This window comes from Rhinoderma darwinii, chromosome 3 (genome assembly GCF_050947455.1).
Source record: "Rhinoderma darwinii isolate aRhiDar2 chromosome 3, aRhiDar2.hap1, whole genome shotgun sequence".
Classification (NCBI taxonomy): Eukaryota; Metazoa; Chordata; class Amphibia; order Anura; family Rhinodermatidae; genus Rhinoderma; species Rhinoderma darwinii.
In genome coordinates, this window is record NC_134689.1 from 261,751,657 (window position 1) to 261,773,856 (window position 22,200).

The following is a 22,200-nucleotide window of genomic DNA, read 5'->3' on the forward strand; positions in this document are numbered from 1 at the left end:
AGTGCATTCCAATGTTGTCATTAGGGGAAAAATTCCTCCCTTACTCCAAATATGGCTATTAGAATAAATTCCTGGATCAAAGTTCCATCTCCAGAATCTGGTACAAATATGTTGAAATTTTATATTTTTCAAAAAAACACTTTTCAATGTGGCAGAGAGTTCAATCGTCGAACTGCTCTTACAGTAAAGAATCCCCGTCTGTGATGAGGTCCTTTAATTACCTTGCTTTCCCTTCTTTGCACGCATTCTAGTTCAGCAATGTCCTTCTCATACACAGGTGCTCAAAACTGTACACAATATTCCATGTATGGTCTAACCGGTGATTTATAGAAATGCAGAGTTTGTTGCATGAAATCATCTTAGAGGTCCAATTTCAACCTTAAGGACAAAAATAATATCTTGATTTTGCCTCTTTGTATTCCGATAGTCATAACTTTATTATTTTTCCGTCCTCATAGTCATATAAGGGCTTGTTTTTAGCGAGACAAGTTCTTGTTTTTAATGGCAGCATTTAATGTACCATATAATGTACTGAAGAAAACTCTTTGTGGGGTGGAATGGAAAACACAAAAGCAATTTGTCCAATGCTTTTTGAGTAGTAAAAATTGCAAGTTTATTTTATTATTCAGGTTAATAGGATATCAATATGAATACACGTTTGCATGTATTTTCTACTGACGTGACGTGAATCTTTGGTGTAAAAGTGGCTGGTTAGCTCAGTTGGTTAGAGCGTGGTGCTAATAACGCCAAGGTCACGGGTTCGATCCCCGTACGGGCCATGAAAGCTCACTTTTGTTACAGAGTTGAATAGTTGATAATATTGAAAAAAGGTCCATCAAATTCAACCTATAAACCTGCCGTGTTGATCCAGAGGAAGGTAAAAACTGTCTTGGAGTGCATTCCAATGTTGTCATTAGGGGAAAAATTCCTCCCTTACTCCAAATATGGCTATTAGAATAAATTCCTGGATCAAAGTTCCATCTCCAGAATCTGGTACAAATATGATGAAATTTTATATTTTTCAAAAAAACACTTTTCAATGTGGCAGAGAGTTCAATCGTCGAACTGCTCTTACAGTAAAGAATCCTCGTCTGTGATGAGGTCCTTTAATTACCTTGCTTTCCCTTCTTTGCACGCATTCTAGTTCAGCAATGTCCTTCTCATACACAGGTGCTTGAAACTGTACACAATATTCCATGTATGGTCTAACCGGTGATTTATAGAAATGCAGAGTTTGTTGCATGAAATCATCTTAGAGGTCCAATTTCAACCTTAAGGACAAAAATAATATCTTGATTTTGCCTCTTTGTATTCCGATAATCATAACTTTATTATTTTTCCGTCCTCATAGTCATATAAGGGCTTGTTTTTAGCGAGACAAGTTCTTGTTTTTAATGGCAGCATTTAATGTACCATATAATGTACTGAAGAAAACTCTTTATGGGGTGGAATGGAAAACACAAAAGCAATTTGTCCAATGCTTTTTGAGTAGTAAAAATTGCAAGTTTATTTTATTATTCAGGTTAATAGGATATCAATATGAATACACGTTTGCATGTATTTTCTACTGCGTGACGTGAATCTTTGGTGTAAAAGTGGCCGATTAGTTCAGTTGGTTAGAGCGTGGTGCTAATAACGCCAAGGTCACGGGTTCGATCCCCGTATGAGCCATAGAAGCTCACTTTTGTTACAGAGTTGAATAGTTGATAATATTGAAAAAAGGTCCATCAAATTCAACCTATAAACCTGCCGTGTTGATCCAGAGGAAGGCAAAAACTGTCTTGGAGTGCATTCCAATGTTGTCATTAGGGGAAAAATTCCTCCCTTACTCCAAATATGGCTATTAGAATAAATTCCTGGATCAAAGTTCCATCTCCAGAATCTGGTACAAATATGATGAAATTTTATATTTTTCAAAAAAACACTTTTCAATGTGGCAGAGAGTTCAATCGTCGAACTGCTCTTACAGTAAAGAATCCCCGTCTGTGATGAGGTCCTTTAATTACCTTGCTTTCCCGTCTTTGCACGCATTCTAGTTCAGCAATGTCCTTCTCATACACAGGTGCTTAAAACTGTACACAATATTCCATGTATGGTCTAACCGGTGATTTATAGAAATGCAGAGTTTGTTGCATGAAATCATCTTAGAGGTTCAATTTCAACCTTAAGGACACAAATAATATCTTGATTTTGCCTCTTTGTATTCTGATAGTCATAACTTTATTATTTTTCCGTCCTCATAGTCATATAAGGGCTTGTTTTTAGCGAGACAAGTTCTTGTTTTTAATGGCAGCATTTAATGTACCATATAATGTACTGAAAGAAAACTCTTTGTGGGGTTCGATCCCCGTACGGGCCATGAAAGCTCACTTTTGTTACAGAGTTGAATAGTTGATAATATTGAAAAAAGGTCCATCAAATTCAACCTATAAACCTGCCGTGTTGATCCAGAGGAAGGCAAAAACTGTCTTGGAGTGCATTCCAATGTTGTCATTAGGGGAAAAATTCCTCCCTTACTCCAAATATGGCTATTAGAATAAATTCCTGGATCAAAGTTCCATCTCCAGAATCTGGTACAAATATGATGAAATTTTATATTTTTCAAAAAAACACTTTTCAATGTGGCAGAGAGTTCAATCGTCGAACTGCTCTTACAGTAAAGAATCCTCGTCTGTGATGAGGTCCTTTAATTACCTTGCTTTCCCTTCTTTGCACGCATTCTAGTTCAGCAATGTCCTTCTCATACACAGGTGCTTGAAACTGTACACAATATTCCATGTATGGTCTAACCGGTGATTTATAGAAATGCAGAGTTTGTTGCATGAAATCATCTTAGAGGTCCAATTTCAACCTTAAGGACAAAAATAATATCTTGATTTTGCCTCTTTGTATTCCGATAGTCATAACTTTATTATTTTTCCGTCCTCATAGTCATATAAGGGCTTGTTTTTAGCGAGACAAGTTCTTGTTTTTAATGGCAGCATTTAATGTACCATATAATGTACTGAAGAAAACTCTTTGTGGGGTGGAATGGAAAACACAAAAGCAATTTGTCCAATGCTTTTTGAGTAGTAAAAATTGCAAGTTTATTTTATTATTCAGGTTAATAGGATATCAATATGAATACACGTTTGCATGTATTTTCTACTGCGTGACGTGAATCTTTGGTGTAAAACTGGCCGATTAGCTCAGTTGGTTAGAGCATGGTGCTAATAACGCCAAGGTCACGGGTTCGATCCCCGTATGGGCCATGGAAGCTCACTTTTGTTACAGAGTTGAATAGTTGATAATATTGAAAAAAGGTCCATCAAATTCAACCTATAAACCTGCCGTGTTGATCCAGAGGAAGGCAAAAACTGTCTTGGAGTGCATTCCAATGTTGTCATTAGGGGAAAAATTCCTCCCTTACTCCAAATATGGCTATTAGAATAAATTCCTGGATCAAAGTTCCATCTCCAGAATCTGGTACAAATATGTTGAAATTTTATATTTTTCAAAAAAACACTTTTCAATGTGGCAGAGAGTTCAATCGTCGAACTGCTCTTACAGTAAAGAATCCCCGTCTGTGATGAGGTCCTTTAATTACCTTGCTTTCCCTTCTTTGCACGCATTCTAGTTCAGCAATGTCCTTCTCATACACAGGTGCTCAAAACTGTACACAATATTCCATGTATGGTCTAACCGGTGATTTATAGAAATGCAGAGTTTGTTGCATGAAATCATCTTAGAGGTCCAATTTCAACCTTAAGGACAAAAATAATATCTTGATTTTGCCTCTTTGTATTCCGATAGTCATAACTTTATTATTTTTCCGTCCTCATAGTCATATAAGGGCTTGTTTTTAGCGAGACAAGTTCTTGTTTTTAATGGCAGCATTTAATGTACCATATAATGTACTGAAGAAAACTCTTTGTGGGGTGGAATGGAAAACACAAAAGCAATTTGTCCAATGCTTTTTGAGTAGTAAAAATTGCAAGTTTATTTTATTATTCAGGTTAATAGGATATCAATATGAATACACGTTTGCATGTATTTTCTACTGACGTGACGTGAATCTTTGGTGTAAAAGTGGCTGGTTAGCTCAGTTGGTTAGAGCGTGGTGCTAATAACGCCAAGGTCACGGGTTCGATCCCCGTACGCGCCATGAAAGCTCACTTTTGTTACAGAGTTGAATAGTTGATAATATTGAAAAAAGGTCCATCAAATTCAACCTATAAACCTGCCGTGTTGATCCAGAGGAAGGCAAAAACTGTCTTGGAGTGCATTCCAATGTTGTCATTAGGGGAAAAATTCCTCCCTTACTCCAAATATGGCTATTAGAATAAATTCCTGGATCAAAGTTCCATCTCCAGAATCTGGTACAAATATGATGAAATTTTATATTTTTCAAAAAAACACTTTTCAATGTGGCAGAGAGTTCAATCGTCAAACTGCTCTTACAGTAAAGAATCCTCGTCTGTGATGAGGTCCTTTAATTACCTTGCTTTCCCTTCTTTGCACGCATTCTAGTTCAGCAATGTCCTTCTCATACACAGGTGCTTGAAACTGTACACAATATTCCATGTATGGTCTAACCGGTGATTTATAGAAATGCAGAGTTTGTTGCATGAAATCATCTTAGAGGTCCAATTTCAACCTTAAGGACAAAAATAATATCTTGATTTTGCCTCTTTGTATTCCGATAATCATAACTTTATTATTTTTCCGTCCTCATAGTCATATAAGGGCTTGTTTTTAGCGAGACAAGTTCTTGTTTTTAATGGCAGCATTTAATGTACCATATAATGTACTGAAGAAAACTCTTTATGGGGTGGAATGGAAAACACAAAAGCAATTTGTCCAATGCTTTTTGAGTAGTAAAAATTGCAAGTTTATTTTATTATTCAGGTTAATAGGATATCAATATGAATACACGTTTGCATGTATTTTCTACTGCGTGACGTGAATCTTTGGTGTAAAAGTGGCCGATTAGCTCAGTTGGTTAGAGCGTGGTGCTAATAACGCCAAGGTCACGGGTTCGATCCCCGTATGAGCCATGGAAGCTCACTTTTGTTACAGAGTTGAATAGTTGATAATATTGAAAAAAGGTCCATCAAATTCAACCTATAAACCTGCCGTGTTGATCCAGAGGAAGGCAAAAACTGTCTTGGAGTGCATTCCAATGTTGTCATTAGGGGAAAAATTCCTCCCTTACTCCAAATATGGCTATTAGAATAAATTCCTGGATCAAAGTTCCATCTCCAGAATCTGGTACAAATATGATGAAATTTTATATTTTTCAAAAAAACACTTTTCAATGTGGCAGAGAGTTCAATCGTCGAACTGCTCTTACAGTAAAGAATCCCCGTCTGTGATGAGGTCCTTTAATTACCTTGCTTTCCCGTCTTTGCACGCATTCTAGTTCAGCAATGTCCTTCTCATACACAGGTGCTTAAAACTGTACACAATATTCCATGTATGGTCTAACCGGTGATTTATAGAAATGCAGAGTTTGTTGCATGAAATCATCTTAGAGGTTCAATTTCAACCTTAAGGACACAAATAATATCTTGATTTTGCCTCTTTGTATTCTGATAGTCATAACTTTATTATTTTTCCGTCCTCATAGTCATATAAGGGCTTGTTTTTAGCGAGACAAGTTCTTGTTTTTAATGGCAGCATTTAATGTACCATATAATGTACTGAAAGAAAACTCTTTGTGGGGTGGAATGGAAAACACAAAAGCAATTTGTCCAATGCTTTTTGAGTAGTAAAAATTGCAAGTTTATTTTATTATTCAGGTTAATAGGATATCAATATGAATACACGTTTGCATGTATTTTCTACTGACGTGACGTGAATCTTTGGTGTAAAAGTGGCCGGTTAGCTCAGTTGGTTAGAGCGTGGTGCTAATAACGCCAAGGTCACGGGTTCGATCCCCGTACGGGCCATGGAAGCTCACTTTTGTTACATGCTTGTTACAGAGTTGAATAGTTGATAATATTGAAAAAAGGTCCATCAAATTCAACCTATAAACCTGCCGTGTTGATCCAGAGGAAGGCAAAAACTGTCTTGGAGTGCATTCCAATGTTGTCATTAGGGGAAAAATTCCTCCCTTACTCCAAATATGGCTATTAGAATAAATTCCTGGATCAAAGTTCCATCTCCAGAATCTGGTACAAATATGTTGAAATTTTATATTTTTCAAAAAAACACTTTTCAATGTGGCAGAGAGTTCAATCGTCGAACTGCTCTTACAGTAAAGAATCCCCGTCTGTGATGAGGTCCTTTAATTACCTTGCTTTCCCTTCTTTGCACGCATTCTAGTTCAGCAATGTCCTTCTCATACACAGGTGCTCAAAACTGTACACAATATTCCATGTATGGTCTAACCGGTGATTTATAGAAATGCAGAGTTTGTTGCATGAAATCATCTTAGAGGTCCAATTTCAACCTTAAGGACAAAAATAATATCTTGATTTTGCCTCTTTGTATTCCGATAGTCATAACTTTATTATTTTTCCGTCCTCATAGTCATATAAGGGCTTGTTTTTAGCGAGACAAGTTCTTGTTTTTAATGGCTGCATTTAATGTACCATATAATGTACTGAAGAAAACTCTTTGTGGGGTGGAATGGAAAACACAAAAGCAATTTGTCCAATGCTTTTTGAGTAGTAAAAATTGCAAGTTTATTTTATTATTCAGGTTAATAGGATATCAATATGAATACACGTTTGCATGTATTTTCTACTGACGTGACGTGAATCTTTGGTGTAAATGTGGCTGGTTAGCTCAGTTGGTTAGAGCGTGGTGCTAATAACACCAAGGTCACGTGTTCGATCCCCGTATGGGCCATGGAAGCTCACTTTTGTTACAGAGTTGAATAGTTGATAATATTGAAAAAAGGTCCATCAAATTCAACCTATAAACCTGCCGTGTTGATCCAGAGGAAGGCAAAAACTGTCTTGGAGTGCATTCCAATGTTGTCATTAGGGGAAAAATTCCTCCCTTACTCCAAATATGGCTATTAGAATAAATTCCTGGATCAAAGTTCCATCTCCAGAATCTGGTACAAATATGATGAAATTTTATATTTTTCAAAAAAACACTTTTCAATGTGGCAGAGAGTTCAATCGTCGAACTGCTCTTACAGTAAAGAATCCCCGTCTGTGATGAGGTCCTTTAATTACCTTGCTTTCCCTTCTTTGCACGCATTCTAGTTCAGCAATGTCCTTCTCATACACAGGTGCTTGAAACTGTACACAATATTCCATGTATGGTCTAACCGGTGATTTATAGAAATGCAGAGTTTGTTGCATGAAATCATCTTAGAGGTTCAATTTCAACCTTAAGGATAAAAATAATATCTTGATTTTGCCTCTTTGTATTCCGATAGTCATAACTTTATTATTTTTCCGTCCTCATAGTCATATAAGGGCTTGTTTTTAGCGAGACAAGTTCTTGTTTTTAATGGCAGCATTTAATGTACCATATAATGTACTGAAAGAAAACTCTTTGTGGGGTGGAATGGAAAACACAAAAGCAATTTGTCCAATGCTTTTTGAGTAGTAAAAATTGCAAGTTTATTTTATTATTCAGGTTAATAGGATATCAATATGAATACACGTTTGCATGTATTTTCTACTGACGTGACGTGAATCTTTGGTGTAAATGTGGCCGGTTAGCTCAGTTGGTTAGAGCGTGGTGCTAATAACGCCAAGGTCACGGGTTCGATCCCGTACGGGCCATGGAAGCTCACTTTTGTTACATGCTTGTTACAGAGTTGAATAGTTGATAATATTGAAAAAAGGTCCATCAAATTCAACCTATAAACCAGCCGTGTTGATCCAGAGGAAGGCAAAAACTGTCTTGGAGTGCATTCCAATGTTGTCATTAGGGGAAAAATTCCTCCCTTACTCCAAATATGGCTATTAGAATAAATTCCTGGATCAAAGTTCCATCTCCAGAATCTGGTACAAATATGATGAAATTTTATATTTTTCAAAAAAACACTTTTCAATGTGGCAGAGAGTTCAATCGTCGAACTGCTCTTACAGTAAAGAATCCCCGTCTGTGATGAGGTCCTTTAATTACCTTGCTTTCCCTTCTTTGCACGCATTCTAGTTCAGCAATGTCCTTCTCATACACAGGTGCTTAAAACTGTACACAATATTCCATGTATGGTCTAACCGGTGATTTATAGAAATGCAGAGTTTGTTGCATGAAATCATCTTAGAGGTTCAATTTCAACCTTAAGGACAAAAATAATATCTTGATTTTGCCTCTTTGTATTCTGATAGTCATAACTTTATTATTTTTCCGTCCTCATAGTCATATAAGGGCTTGTTTTTAGCGAGACAAGTTCTTGTTTTTAATGGCAGCATTTAATGTACCATATAATGTACTGAAAGAAAACTCTTTGTGGGGTGGAATGGAAAAATAATATCTTGATTTTGCCTCTATGTATTCCGATAGTCATAACTTTATTATTTTTCCGTCCTCATAGTCATATAAGGGCTTGTTTTTAGCGAGACAAGTTCTTGTTTTTAATGGCTGCATTTAATGTACCATATAATGTACTGAAGAAAACTCTTTGTGGGGTGGAATGGAAAACACAAAAGCAATTTGTCCAATGCTTTTTGAGTAGTAAAAATTGCAAGTTTATTTTATTATTCAGGTTAATAGGATATCAATATGAATACACGTTTGCATGTATTTTCTACTGACGTGACGTGAATCTTTGGTGTAAATGTGGCTGGTTAGCTCAGTTGGTTAGTGCGTGGTGCTAATAACACCAAGGTCACGTGTTCGATCCCCGTATGGGCCATGGAAGCTCACTTTTGTTACAGAGTTGAATAGTTGATAATATTGAAAAAAGGTCCATCAAATTCAACCTATAAACCTGCCGTGTTGATCCAGAGGAAGGCAAAAACTGTCTTGGAGTGCATTCCAATGTTGTCATTAGGGGAAAAATTCCTCCCTTACTCCAAATATGGCTATTAGAATAAATTCCTGGATCAAAGTTCCATCTCCAGAATCTGGTACAAATATGATGAAATTTTATATTTTTCAAAAAAACACTTTTCAATGTGGCAGAGAGTTCAATCGTCGAACTGCTCTTACAGTAAAGAATCCCCGTCTGTGATGAGGTCCTTTAATTACCTTGCTTTCCCTTCTTTGCACGCATTCTAGTTCAGCAATGTCCTTCTCATACACAGGTGCTTGAAACTGTACACAATATTCCATGTATGGTCTAACCGGTGATTTATAGAAATGCAGAGTTTGTTGCATGAAATCATCTTAGAGGTTCAATTTCAACCTTAAGGATAAAAATAATATCTTGATTTTGCCTCTTTGTATTCCGATAGTCATAACTTTATTATTTTTCCGTCCTCATAGTCATATAAGGGCTTGTTTTTAGCGAGACAAGTTCTTGTTTTTAATGGCAGCATTTAATGTACCATATAATGTACTGAAAGAAAACTCTTTGTGGGGTGGAATGGAAAACACAAAAGCAATTTGTCCAATGCTTTTTGAGTAGTAAAAATTGCAAGTTTATTTTATTATTCAGGTTAATAGGATATCAATATGAATACACGTTTGCATGTATTTTCTACTGACGTGACGTGAATCTTTGGTGTAAAAGTGGCCGGTTAGCTCAGTTGGTTAGAGCGTGGTGCTAATAACGCCAAGGTCACGGGTTTGATCCCCGTATGGGCCATGGAAGCTCACTTTTGTTACATGCTTGTTACAGAGTTGAATAGTTGATAATATTGAAAAAAGGTCCATCAAATTCAACCTATAAACCTGCCGTGTTGATCCAGAGGAAGGCAAAAACTGTCTTGGAGTTGTGATGGTATAGAACAACCTATAATCAATGATATAAGTGTAATGTATGTACTACTTCAAGGTAGAAGGATAAACGAGTCTATATTTTGGGTATTATTGAAAGGTTATGGAATGTGATAATCTGCAGATGTTCTGCTGAAACTGGGAATTGCGAATTCATTATGTTATGAGTGTACTACCAGGAACTAGGGAGTTTGTTACCAGCATTTTTGGGTTCTGGGCGTACAGCCAAGATAGATATGGGTAGAACACCGGATTAAAAATTAGATGTAAGGAATAAGAAACAATGTATGTAGAGATAAGAATAATGAGGAAAGAAACCACAAGAATGTATATGTCTAAATGACTCATATGTGTCTGCACGTAATTATATGATATTTTTACTATATAAACTCTGTGTCTCTGCAAATAAAGTCAGAAGTATTTTTGCCTTGAGAAACGTCTCAGTGTGTCTTTGCTTCTCCGAGCTCGCACCCCCCCCACCTGATTTGAACCTGCATGGAGATCAAGGCGTAAAGTGACCTCATTGCGATCACAGAAATTGGCGCCCGAACAGGGACTTGACCAGAAGGACGGCACCCCACCTAGGGGATCTCCCGGGACTTGAATGGCGACCTCCCGGACGAAGGAACGTGCAGACCACAGCTGCAGCAAGGTAAGAAGACTTAATTCTTACAAACTCTGCTCTGCACCTTCCTGTCTGGTAGGTCACCTTCCCGGTAGTACTCCTGAGGAATAGAGGGGCCACATGAGGGTGTTTTTAGTGTAAAAATCTGGTCAAGTCTATATGTAATCCTACCCTCAGGATAAAGTGCCTGATCTCCATGGCAGTATTTGTATGAATGTTGTAGAAACCCAGTTTTGTGTCACAAATGCATTTTAGAATAAGGAAATTGTTTTTGGAAAAAACTTCCGATAATCCGGCAAATTACCAGAAACATGTGTACATGCTTCAGGTGACTACGGGGATTATGATAGGCTAAATTTAAGCCCGGAAATCGAAAATTTTGTGCAATCTGATAATCCGGAAAAATACCAAAAATGTGTGTACACGATTGGAGTACTTGCGGGGATTATCATGCACTGATTTTCAGCTCAAAATTCCAGAATTTTCTGCAATCCGATAATCCGGCATGTCAAATGAATAGCTTGATTTTACGTTTGCCTTGTTATTTGGATTAGTAATATTTGTCATATTACTGTTATGGTGTGGAGGATATCTCCTTGAGTGGTGTTTAAAGTGAATAAGAAGAAAGTAAGCTAGTTATAAAAGGAATTTAATTCTCTGGCCAGAGTAGAAGTTGAAAAGGAGTTTCGAGGGGATAAGTAACTGTCTAAAATAGGTGAGAAAGGAATTCACCTATCAGGAAAATTACCCCCTACATAACTTAGGGTCTGCCTATAGGCGACCACTTATAACTAGGCAACAATGTTGAACTTGGTGTCCCTATTAAGTACGGAAGCTAGAAACTGTCTAAAACAGATGAGAATGGAATTCATCTGTCAGTAGCTAAAATCTGTAACAAGAGTAAGTACGGAAACTAGAAACTGTCTAAAACAGATGAGAATGGAATTCATCTGTCAGTAGCTAAAATCTGTAACAAGAGTACGAGATGAGCACCCCAAAGGACAAACCGCCAAACAGGCAGTAGCAGAAAGAGAAGGTAAAAAGGCAACGCAGGGAACGAAGAAAAAAAAATAAAATAATGAAAGCATGTGGTCTAGAATCCCATGGACGGTTAGACGCAGAAAAATGGAATGAATGTTGTGACACAAAACGTGGATGGTTGAAAGATAAAAAGTTACAGGGGAAAGCAGAAGCATGGAGAAAAGTGTCAGAAGAAGTAGTACAAGGAGGTTGCCAGAGGAAATTCATATTTTATAAAGTAAAGTTTAAAGCAAAGGAAGTTATAGAAGTAGTAGTTGTTTTAATGTTGCAAATGACCTTATAGTAAATTCCCATATGGTATAATTTAGAATTAACTAGTGTGACAAGAGAAGGGGGAGGTGAAGAACAGCTGCTAGTGAGATAAGAAATGTAATCTTGTTTTTAAAATGAATGAACACAAGATTAAATGCTGATATAGATATTTTGTATGACTTTGTGTCATTTTGTAGATTGAATCAGGAAAAGTGATAAATGTAATAATGTATAAGCAGTCCTTCACAGCCAAACCACCAGACACCTCTGTCTTATATGATGAGACCCTTGATCCTGTCATACATTCTGCACAGAGTGCAGTTGTTTGCCCTGATCAAGGCATGTAAACTGGCAGAGGGAAAAAGAGGAGGGCGGCTCCAAGCCGCAGATTGGGCAAAAGGTATACTGGAGAACAAAGGGAAGTTGGAAGGTAGAAAGTTGATGAAAAGTGCTTTAGAGGGATTTGCAGAAGAGGAAGTTAGGAATAAGAAAGGTATTGTATGTATTAGAGAACAGGACCAGCCGACGCCCGGTAATGGCATCCGTACCTCATGTTGAGTGTGTCCTCATTGTTGGTGGGAAACCCCCTGCGCACTGTTTCCAATGGGAGAGGCTGCCCCCCCTGCCCCTGATGTGGCCACGCCCGGCCCAACCAAATCAGTATGAAATAATCACCTTGTTAATTTTGTCATTTGTAGTGTTTTTTCTATTTACAGAAGTTCCAGTCTAGTTCACTGATGAAGCAACACGTAATCATAATATAGAGATGGTGGCCAACAGATTGTACTGTTAAACATTAACGTAGATAATTCCTGTACAATGGTGTGATAAATGATTGCAGATACGTATGTTGTTTTGCCGGCATTGAAAGTGTTAAGATTGTGAGAAGTTGTGAGAAGTTGTGAGAAGCTGTGAGTTAGTGACCCCCCCCCCCCTCCCTCCCCCTAAAGTGTGCTGTGTTTGGGAGGAGGAGGAGGGGGGCTGACTGGGTGTAGTCTGCAGGGCTGATGAGACAAAGGGATCTCAATATGCACTGCTGAGATATATATATATCAGTAATGTCTACAAACCGAAATACATTTCTTCTCTTTTGCGCAAGCGCTGTTGTTTATAAAAGTTACGATATTTATGTGCTATGATGTGATCAGATTTCATGTGTTTTGATGTTAATTCAGATGTATTAAACTACAGATACTGTGAGAGACGGGGTTTTGAAAATGTATGTGCCCCCACCGTTCCTTATTTTTATATACTGTTTATTGGTTTGCAGTAATTAATGTTATCAGAGATAATATTTTCTGTTTTATTGAATAACTAACTACAATTGTTTTATTTTTGATTTCACACATGAGTTATGTTATTGTAAAGATCAAATGTTTGTCACGAAAAAGTTATTTTTGTTTCAGGCTGTTGTACATTACAGGGGGTTAAATTAGTGTTATGTTGAGATGTAGTTTTGAACTCTGCTACATCACTCTCGCAGAGTCCACAAAGGGGGGAAGGGTGAAGGAACTGATCAGGTACAATTGTGGTTTATGTGTAAGAGACCATCCCCCTCCAGCAAAGTTACACAGGAGGCGATGTGACATCACTCACACGAGTTTTTATGGATTTAGATGAGGGAGAAGGCAAAACAAAACTTGTCTGGACATTGTTAATTTGATGTAAAGTTTTTAGGGATGTTTTATTTTTATTTGTTTTTGTATTAATCAAGTATTTGCAGAACCTGATAAAAGTGAGATTCTCAAAGTATTCTGGATTATCAGCTGAATGAGGAGGAGTTGTGTTTGGTAGCGGCTCGTGACACCAATCCATGGAGTACCTCTACGCAAGCATATACTTTGTACTGTACTGAACAAAATGGACATGCCACTGCAGTTCTCACACAAAGTCATGGACCACAGCAGCGCCCGGTAGCATATTATTCAGCTAGACTAGACCCTGTGGCCCGAGGTTCCCCATCATGTGTGAGAGCTATCATTGCTGCAAATTCAATGTTAAACAAGGCCTCAGATTTGGTCCTGGCATTTCCAGTCCAAGTTTTTGCACCACATGTTATTACTGCTATTCTTACTCAAGTACAACCTAAGCATTTGTCCACTGCAAGACATTTGAGATTAACCTGTGCACTTCTTCTTTCTGAGCAGGTTACTTTATACCGCTGTACTACATTGAACCCAGCTACCTTACTGCCTTTGGAGCAAGGGGGAGAAGACGTAGGTAAAGTATGGTCACAATTTTTGTCTGAAACTGATGAACATGATTGTATGGCCCTTATGGCCCAGGAAACAGTGGGGTTCGCACATGTAAAAGATACCCCACTCCAAAACCCAGACCTAATACTCTTTGTGGATGGTTCAAGGTATTTTGTAGAAGGATCTTTTCTTACAGGATATGCAGTAACCACCGAAGATGTAGTCCTAGAAGCAGCCTCCTTACCAGCGTCCCGCTCAGCACAAGAAGCGGAGCTTAAGGCCCTGGCAGCAGCATGCCAACATGCAGAAGGAAAGACAGCAAATATATACACTGACTCTCGGTATGCATTTGGGATTGCACACGATTATGGCCCTATATGGAAGGCTAGACAGTTTTTGACCTCTGCAGGTACACCTGTAAAGAATGCAGACTTTGTAAACTACTTGATGGAGACCCTGATGTTACCCACAGAAGTAGCAGTAGTAATAAAGATAAAAGCTCACACTAAGGTGAGTTCACCAGAGACAAAAGGAAATGCCCTGGCAGACGAAGCGGCAAAGCAAGCAGCACAGAAGCTACCCGTGTTAGCAGCCGTATTTCAGATAAACGATCCAGAGGAAACAAGACCAGCTGTAAGCCCGGAACTACTGCAAAAACTTCAAGGACAAGCAACAAAAGAAGAAAAAGACAAGTGGACGGCCCAAGGAGCAACGCTACGAAAAGATGGCCTCTGGCAATGCCAGAATAAACTGTGCCTGCCTAAGACAATGTTCCCAATGATGGCCCAAATAACACATGGAGCGACTCACCAATCAAAAACGGCAATGATGGACTTGGTAAACAAGGTGTGGTATGCTCCAGGGTTTAGTGTGATGGCCAGCAGTTTTACACAAGGATGCATGATCTGTGCAACACATAATATTGGAAGAACTGTAAAAGTACCACAGAAGCACACACCCAGACCAATTTACCCATTCCAGAGACTACAGATAGACTATATTCAATTACCAAAAGTCGGTACCTATGAGTATGTGCTTGTTTGTATTGATCTCTTTTCAGGATGGCCAGAAGCTTTTCCAGTAACCAAAGCTACAGCCGTAGCCACAGCAAAGAAACTGATCAACGAGGTGGTGTGCAGATATGGAGTACCAGAGGTGATCGAGAGCGACAGAGGAACTCATTTTACGGGTGAAATCATGAACCATGTGTTGTCAGCTCTAGGCATAAGTCAAGCCCTACATACACCATACCATCCACAAAGCAGTGGGAAGGTTGAGAGACTAAATGGGACTCTCAAATTGAAAATCCAAAAAGCAATGGTAGAAACCGGGAAACCATGGACCGAGTGTCTACCATTAGCCTTGTTCTCAGTAAGATACACGCCCACAAAAAGAACAGGTCTCAGCCCATATGAGATCTTATTTGGGTCGGCTCCCAGATTAGGATGTTATTTTCCACAGGTGCTCCAAATGCAGTATGGTAGACTAACAGATTATGTATCAACGCTGAACAAACAATTGACCAAGGTGCATGCACAAGTCTTTGCTTCCATTCCAGGTCCTGATTCAGTTGAAGGGACGTATAAGCTAGAACCAGGAGATTGGGTCGTTGTCAAAAGACACGTGAGGAAGAGCCTTGAGCCACGGTTTGATGGTCCTTTTCAAGTTTTACTCGTTACAAGCACCTCAGTGAAGCTCGAAGGAAAGGCAAGCTGGATTCACGCCAGTCATTGTAAAAAGGTTCTTCAGCCAGAAGAATGAAGATCTTTGTGGTTGTTGCGGCGGTTGTTGCGTGTGCTCTTATACAAAAAGGCAGAACTGCTACTCCTGTACACGTAATCAGTACAGAATCACTGGAACAGTTCAGGACAGGGTGGGCGAATGCCACAGTGGATAGAAAGCAGGGTAACTACACCTGTAAGGCCAATGCCCCGTGTTATACTACAAATGTGACTACAACCGAAGGGACCACATGGAGGGACTGTGTACCTTCACATAGACAAAACAGCCAACATTAGCATACAAGAAGAGACGCCGGGGCTGTTGCTTTGTTGTTATGAACCAGATTTACAGTATCGACAGAAATATACAACCAGGAAAAATAGAAACGAAATGATAAATAAGACTTATGAAAGATGCAACAAGGAGAGGCTCAACTCTACGATTGTAATAAAAGAAACTGATGGGATTATATTATGTATGAATAATAGCCAAATAAGAAATAGAAGATATTTTGTATTCTTGATAATAATTTTAAGAGATAGTTTTAAGCCACATATAACAGTACAAAGTCTGGAAAGAATCCCACACACTTGTAAGAGCGCTGTAACCCAACAGCAGAAAAAGAATGTACACTTCAATATTTCCTTCCCTGAATCCCCCAGCTGTCATAGACAAAAAAGAGAATGGTATGACCCGCTATTAGGAGGGGTAGGAACGGGATTAGGAGTATTGAATGGTATACAGTTAGAAACAGTTATGAACAAATTAAACTCAGTGGGAGATGACACATCTACTGCATTAAGGATAGGTGCCTCATGGTTACCTACTACCTTTCACTTACAGCAAAAAGGGTTAGCTATAGATGAACTGTTTCTAAATGTTTTTAATGAAAGTATGCTAACCGAATATAGAACATTACAGAATGTATCAACTTTAGTAAATTGGACAGTATGTACGCTTAAAACGATGTGGCAACAAGAACAGATGAATAATTGTAAGAATAAATTGTTTAGTAGTCATGTTAGGCAATGGACAGACATTCTGCCCATAGGAAAGAGAAATGATACGTGGTTATTGTTCCAGCCTGAGTATACTGAGTGTACACCTAAATGGTGTGCAGGAAGACTAATAGCATTTCATGTGAAAAATCCTACTCTATTATGCAAATTTATTGTTATGCCAATGGTAATGATTGATTGGGTGACATTATTAGGACAATATTGTATCCTGGAAATGAAAGGAACACACATAGATTCTCAAAATAAGACAAGGAATATAGATTTGTGCCAGTTAACAGAGCAAGGATATGTATGTAATGAACAGTCAGGGATATATGAACCCTGTCTAATGCAGCACCAGGATAATGTATGCGCACTCACTATAATCCCAGAAGTTAACCTACAGGTTTATATTGAAGTAGGTCCACAGCATGTATGTTTAATAACTAACAACAAGCAGACCCTTAGCCAGTTTAATCTCACAGGACCATTTTCAGGATGTCTATACAATGTGACGCATTTGACTTGGGGGAACCAAACTATAGTGTTCCTGCCTACTTTAGAAGAAATAATGTCCACTGTATGGGTACCTGAACCTTTGCCCTATGGAAATTTTAGTTTGCCACTGGAAGAGTTAAAACAAGTGTTACAAAAGTCTAAAGACGTAAAGAAATTGATAGCAGCCCATAATGTAACTCTAAGTAAAGTGAAAGTATTGGCTACAATAGCAGCTAGGGAAGTAATAAATTTATTGTCAGCAATAAAAGATGCCAGTGCCCATCATTGGTATGACGTTTTTACAGGATTTTCTCCCACTGCCACTAAGATATTGCATGTGCTTTTCCAACCATTGATTTGTTTAATGATATTATTTGTATTGCTTACATGTTTCAATTGTTATGTATTTTGCAAGATAAGGGAAGCATTCAGTCAGAGGCCTATATATTATGATGAAAGAGTGTTGTGAGATTACCCCACCTACATACCTGTGTGAATCAAGTGAAGAAATGGATCGAAGCCTTGCTATCAGGAGATAGAAGTAGCATTGGAATTTAGGTGTTGGTAAAATCACAAAAGGAGGGATTGTGATGGTATAGAACAACCTATAATCAATGATATAAGTGTAATGTATGTACTACTTCAAGGTAGAAGGATAAACGAGTCTATATTTTGGGTATTATTGAAAGGTTATGGAATGTGATAATCTGCAGATGTTCTGCTGAAACTGGGAATTGCGAATTCATTATGTTATGAGTGTACTACCAGGAACTAGGGAGTTTGTTACCAGCATTTTTGGGTTCTGGGCGTACAGCCAAGATAGATATGGGTAGAACACCGGATTAAAAATTAGATGTAAGGAATAAGAAACAATGTATGTAGAGATAAGAATAATGAGGAAAGAAACCACAAGAATGTATATGTCTAAATGACTCATATGTGTCTGCACGTAATTATATGATATTTTTACTATATAAACTCTGTGTCTCTGCAAATAAAGTCAGAAGTATTTTTGCCTTGAGAAACGTCTCAGTGTGTCTTTGCTTCTCCGAGCTCGCACCCCCCCACCTGATTTGAACCTGCATGGAGATCAAGGCGTAAAGTGACCTCATTGCGATCACAGAAAGCATTCCAATTTTCTCATTAGGGGAAAAATTCCTCCCTTACTCCAAATATGGCTATTAGAATAAATTCCTGGATCAAAGTTCCATCTCCAGAATCTGGTACAAATATGATGAAATTTTATATTTTTCAAAAAAACACTTTTCAATGTGGCAGAGAGTTCAATCGTCGAACTGCTCTTACAGTAAAGAATCCCCGTCTGTGATGAGGTCCTTTAATTACCTTGCTTTCCCTTCTTTGCACGCATTCTAGTTCAGCAATGTCCTTCTCATACACAGGTGCTTAAAACTGTACACAATATTCCATGTATGGTCTAACCGGTGATTTATAGAAATGCAGAGTTTGTTGCATGAAATCATCTTAGAGGTTCAATTTCAACCTTAAGGACAAAAATAATATCTTGATTTTGCCTCTTTGTATTCTGATAGTCATAACTTTATTATTTTTCCGTCCTCATAGTCATATAAGGGCTTGTTTTTAGCGAGACAAGTTCTTGTTTTTAATGGCAGCATTTAATGTACCATATAATGTACTGAAAGAAAACTCTTTGTGGGGTGGAATGGAAAAATAATATCTTGATTTTGCCTCTTTGTATTCCGATAGTCATAACTTTATTATTTTTCCGTCCTCATAGTCATATAAGGGCTTGTTTTTAGCGAGACAAGTTCTTGTTTTTAATGGCAGCATTTAATGTACCATATAATGTACTGAAAGAAAACTCTTTGTGGGGTGGAATGGAAAACACAAAAGCAATTTGTCCAATGCTTTTTGAGTAGTAAAAATTGCAAGTTTATTTTATTATTCAGGTTAATAGGATATCAATATGAATACACGTTTGCATGTATTTTCTACTGACGTGACGTGAATCTTTGGTGTAAAAGTGGCCGGTTAGCTCAGTTGGTTAGAGCGTGGTGCTAATGACGCCAAGGTCACGGGTTCGATCCCCGTACGGGCCATGGAAGCTCACTTTTGTTACATGCTTGTTACATGCTTGTTACATGCTTGTTACATGCTTGTTACAGAGTTGAATAGTTGATAATATTGAAAAAAGGTCCATCAAATTCAACCTATAAACCTGCCGTGTTGATCCAGAGGAAGGCAAAAACTGTCTTGGAGTGCATTCCAATGTTGTCATTAGGGGAAAAATTCCTCCCTTACTCCAAATATGGCTATTAGAATAAATTCCTGGATCAAAGTTCCATCTCCAGAATCTGGTACAAATATGATGAAATTTTATATTTTTCAAAAAAACACTTTTCAATGTGGCAGAGAGTTCAATCGTCGAACTGCTCTTACAGTAAAGAATCCCCGTCTGTGATGAGGTCCTTTAATTACCTTGCTTTCCCTTCTTTGCACGCATTCTAGTTCAGCAATGTCCTTCTCATACACAGGTGCTTAAAACTGTACACAATATTCCATGTATGGTCTAACCGGTGATTTATAGAAATGCAGAGTTTGTTGCATGAAATCATCTTAGAGGTTCAATTTCAACCTTAAGGATAAAAATAATATCTTGATTTTGCCTCTTTGTATTCTGATAGTCATAACTTTATTATTTTTCCGTCCTCATAGTCATATAAGGGCTTGTTTTTAGCGAGACAAGTTCTTGTTTTTAATGGCAGCATTTAATGTACCATATAATGTACTGAAAGAAAACTCTTTGTGGGGTGGAATGGAAAACACAAAAGCAATTTGTCCAATTCTTTTTGAGTAGTAAAAATTTCAAGTTTATTTTATTATTCAGGTTAATAGGATATCAATATGAATACACGTTTGCATGTATTTTCTACTGACGTGACGTGAATCTTTGGTGTAAAAGTGGCCGGTTAGCTCAGTTGGTTAGAGCGTGGTGCTAATAACACCAAGGTCATGGGTTCGATCCCCGTATGGGCCATGGAAGCTCACTTTTGTTACAGATTTGAATAGTTGATAATATTTAAAAAAGGTCCATCAAATTCAACCTATAAACCTGCCGTGTTGATCCAGAGGAAGGCAAAAACTGTCTTGGAGTGCATTCCAATGTTGTCATTAGGGGAAAAATTCCTCCCTTACTCCAAATATGGCTATTAGAATAAATTCCTGGATCAAAGTTCCATCTCCAGAATCTGGTACAAATATGATGACATTTTATATTTTTCAAAAAAACACTTTTCAATGTGGCAGAGAGTTCAATCGTCGAACTGCTCTTACAGTAAAGAATCCCCGTCTGTGATGAGGTCCTTTAATTACCTTGCTTTCCCTTCTTTGCACGCATTCTAGTTCAGCAATGTCCTTCTCATACACAGGTGCTTAAAACTGTACACAATATTCCATGTATGGTCTAACCGGTGATTTATAGAAATGCAGAGTTCGTTGCATGAAATCATCTTAGAGGTCCAATTTCAACCTTAAGGACAAAAATAATATCTTGATTTTGCCTCTTTGTATTCCGATAGTCATAACTTTATTATTTTTCCGTCCTCATAGTCATATAAGGGCTTGTTTTTAGCGAGACAAGTTCTTGTTTTTAATGGCAGCATTTAATGTACCATATAATGTACTGAAAGAAAACTCTTTGTGGGGTGGAAAGGAAAACACAAAAGCAATTTGTCCAATGCTTTTTGAGTAGTAAAAATTGCAAGTTTATTTTATTATTCAGGTTAATAGGATATCAATATGAATACACGTTTGCATGTATTTTCTACTGACGTGACGTGAATCTTTGGTGTAAAAGTGGCCGGTTAGCTCAGTTGGTTAGAGCGTGGTGCTAATAACGCCAAGGTCACGGGTTCGATCCCCGTACGGGCCATGGAAGCTCACTTTTGTTACATGCTTGTTACAGAGTTGAATAGTTGATAATATTGAAAAAAGGTCCATCAAATTCAACCTATAAACCAGCCGTGTTGATCCAGAGGAAGGCAAAAACTGTCTTGGAGTGCATTCCAATTTTCTCATTAGGGGAAAAATTCCTCCCTTACTCCAAATATGGCTATTAGAATAAATTCCTGGATCAAAGTTCCATCTCCAGAATCTGGTACAAATATGATGAAATTTTATATTTTTCAAAAAAACACTTTTCAATGTGGCAGAGAGTTCAATCGTCGAACTGCTCTTACAGTAAAGAATCCCCGTCTGTGATGAGGTCCTTTAATTACCTTGCTTTCCCTTCTTTGCACGCATTCTAGTTCAGCAATGTCCTTCTCATACACAGGTGCTTAAAACTGTACACAATATTCCATGTATGGTCTAACCGGTGATTTATAGAAATGCAGAGTTTGTTGCATGAAATCATCTTAGAGGTTCAATTTCAACCTTAAGGATAAAAATAATATCTTGATTTTGCCTCTTTGTATTCCGATAGTCATAACTTTATTATTTTTCCGTCCTCATAGTCATATAAGGGCTTGTTTTTAGCGAGACAAGTTCTTGTTTTTAATGGCAGCATTTAATGTACCATATAATGTACTGAAAGAAAACTCTTTGTGGGGTGGAATGGAAAAATAATATCTTGATTTTGCCTCTTTGTATTCCGATAGTCATAACTTTATTATTTTTCCGTCCTCATAGTCATATAAGGGCTTGTTTTTAGCGAGACAAGTTCTTGTTTTTAATGGCAGCATTTAATGTACCATATAATGTACTGAAGAAAACTCTTTGTGGGGTGGAATGGAAAACACAAAAGCAATTTGTCCAATGCTTTTTGAGTAGTAAAAATTGCAAGTTTATTTTATTATTCAGGTTAATAGGATATCAATATGAATACACGTTTGCATGTATTTTCTACTGACGTGACGTGAATCTTTGGTGTAAAAGTGGCCGGTTAGCTCAGTTGGTTAGAGCGTGGTGCTAATAACGCCAAGGTCACGGGTTCGATCCCCGTACGGGCCATGGAAGCTCACTTTTGTTACATGCTTGTTACAGAGTTGAATAGTTGATA

At 37.9% G+C, this 22,200-nt stretch overlaps 7 non-coding genes across 7 annotated transcripts; all 7 read left to right on the forward strand.

Annotated features, from left to right (window-relative positions):
• Positions 1-705: 705 nt before the first annotated feature.
• TRNAI-AAU (transfer RNA isoleucine (anticodon AAU)) lies at positions 706-779 on the forward strand. Its single transcript has one exon. It is a non-coding gene; the product is annotated as a tRNA-Ile (tRNA).
• Positions 780-3,177: 2,398 nt separating this feature from the next.
• TRNAI-AAU (transfer RNA isoleucine (anticodon AAU)) lies at positions 3,178-3,251 on the forward strand. The gene has a single exon. It is a non-coding gene; the product is annotated as a tRNA-Ile (tRNA).
• Positions 3,252-4,962: 1,711 nt separating this feature from the next.
• On the forward strand, positions 4,963-5,036 carry TRNAI-AAU (transfer RNA isoleucine (anticodon AAU)). The gene has a single exon. It is a non-coding gene; the product is annotated as a tRNA-Ile (tRNA).
• Positions 5,037-5,856: 820 nt separating this feature from the next.
• Positions 5,857-5,930, forward strand: TRNAI-AAU (transfer RNA isoleucine (anticodon AAU)). The gene has a single exon. It is a non-coding gene; the product is annotated as a tRNA-Ile (tRNA).
• Positions 5,931-19,166: 13,236 nt separating this feature from the next.
• Positions 19,167-19,240, forward strand: TRNAI-AAU (transfer RNA isoleucine (anticodon AAU)). The gene has a single exon. It is a non-coding gene; the product is annotated as a tRNA-Ile (tRNA).
• A 1,758-nt stretch (positions 19,241-20,998) lies between these two features.
• On the forward strand, positions 20,999-21,072 carry TRNAI-AAU (transfer RNA isoleucine (anticodon AAU)). Its single transcript has one exon. It is a non-coding gene; the product is annotated as a tRNA-Ile (tRNA).
• A 1,005-nt stretch (positions 21,073-22,077) lies between these two features.
• On the forward strand, positions 22,078-22,151 carry TRNAI-AAU (transfer RNA isoleucine (anticodon AAU)). The gene has a single exon. It is a non-coding gene; the product is annotated as a tRNA-Ile (tRNA).
• Positions 22,152-22,200: the final 49 nt, after the last annotated feature.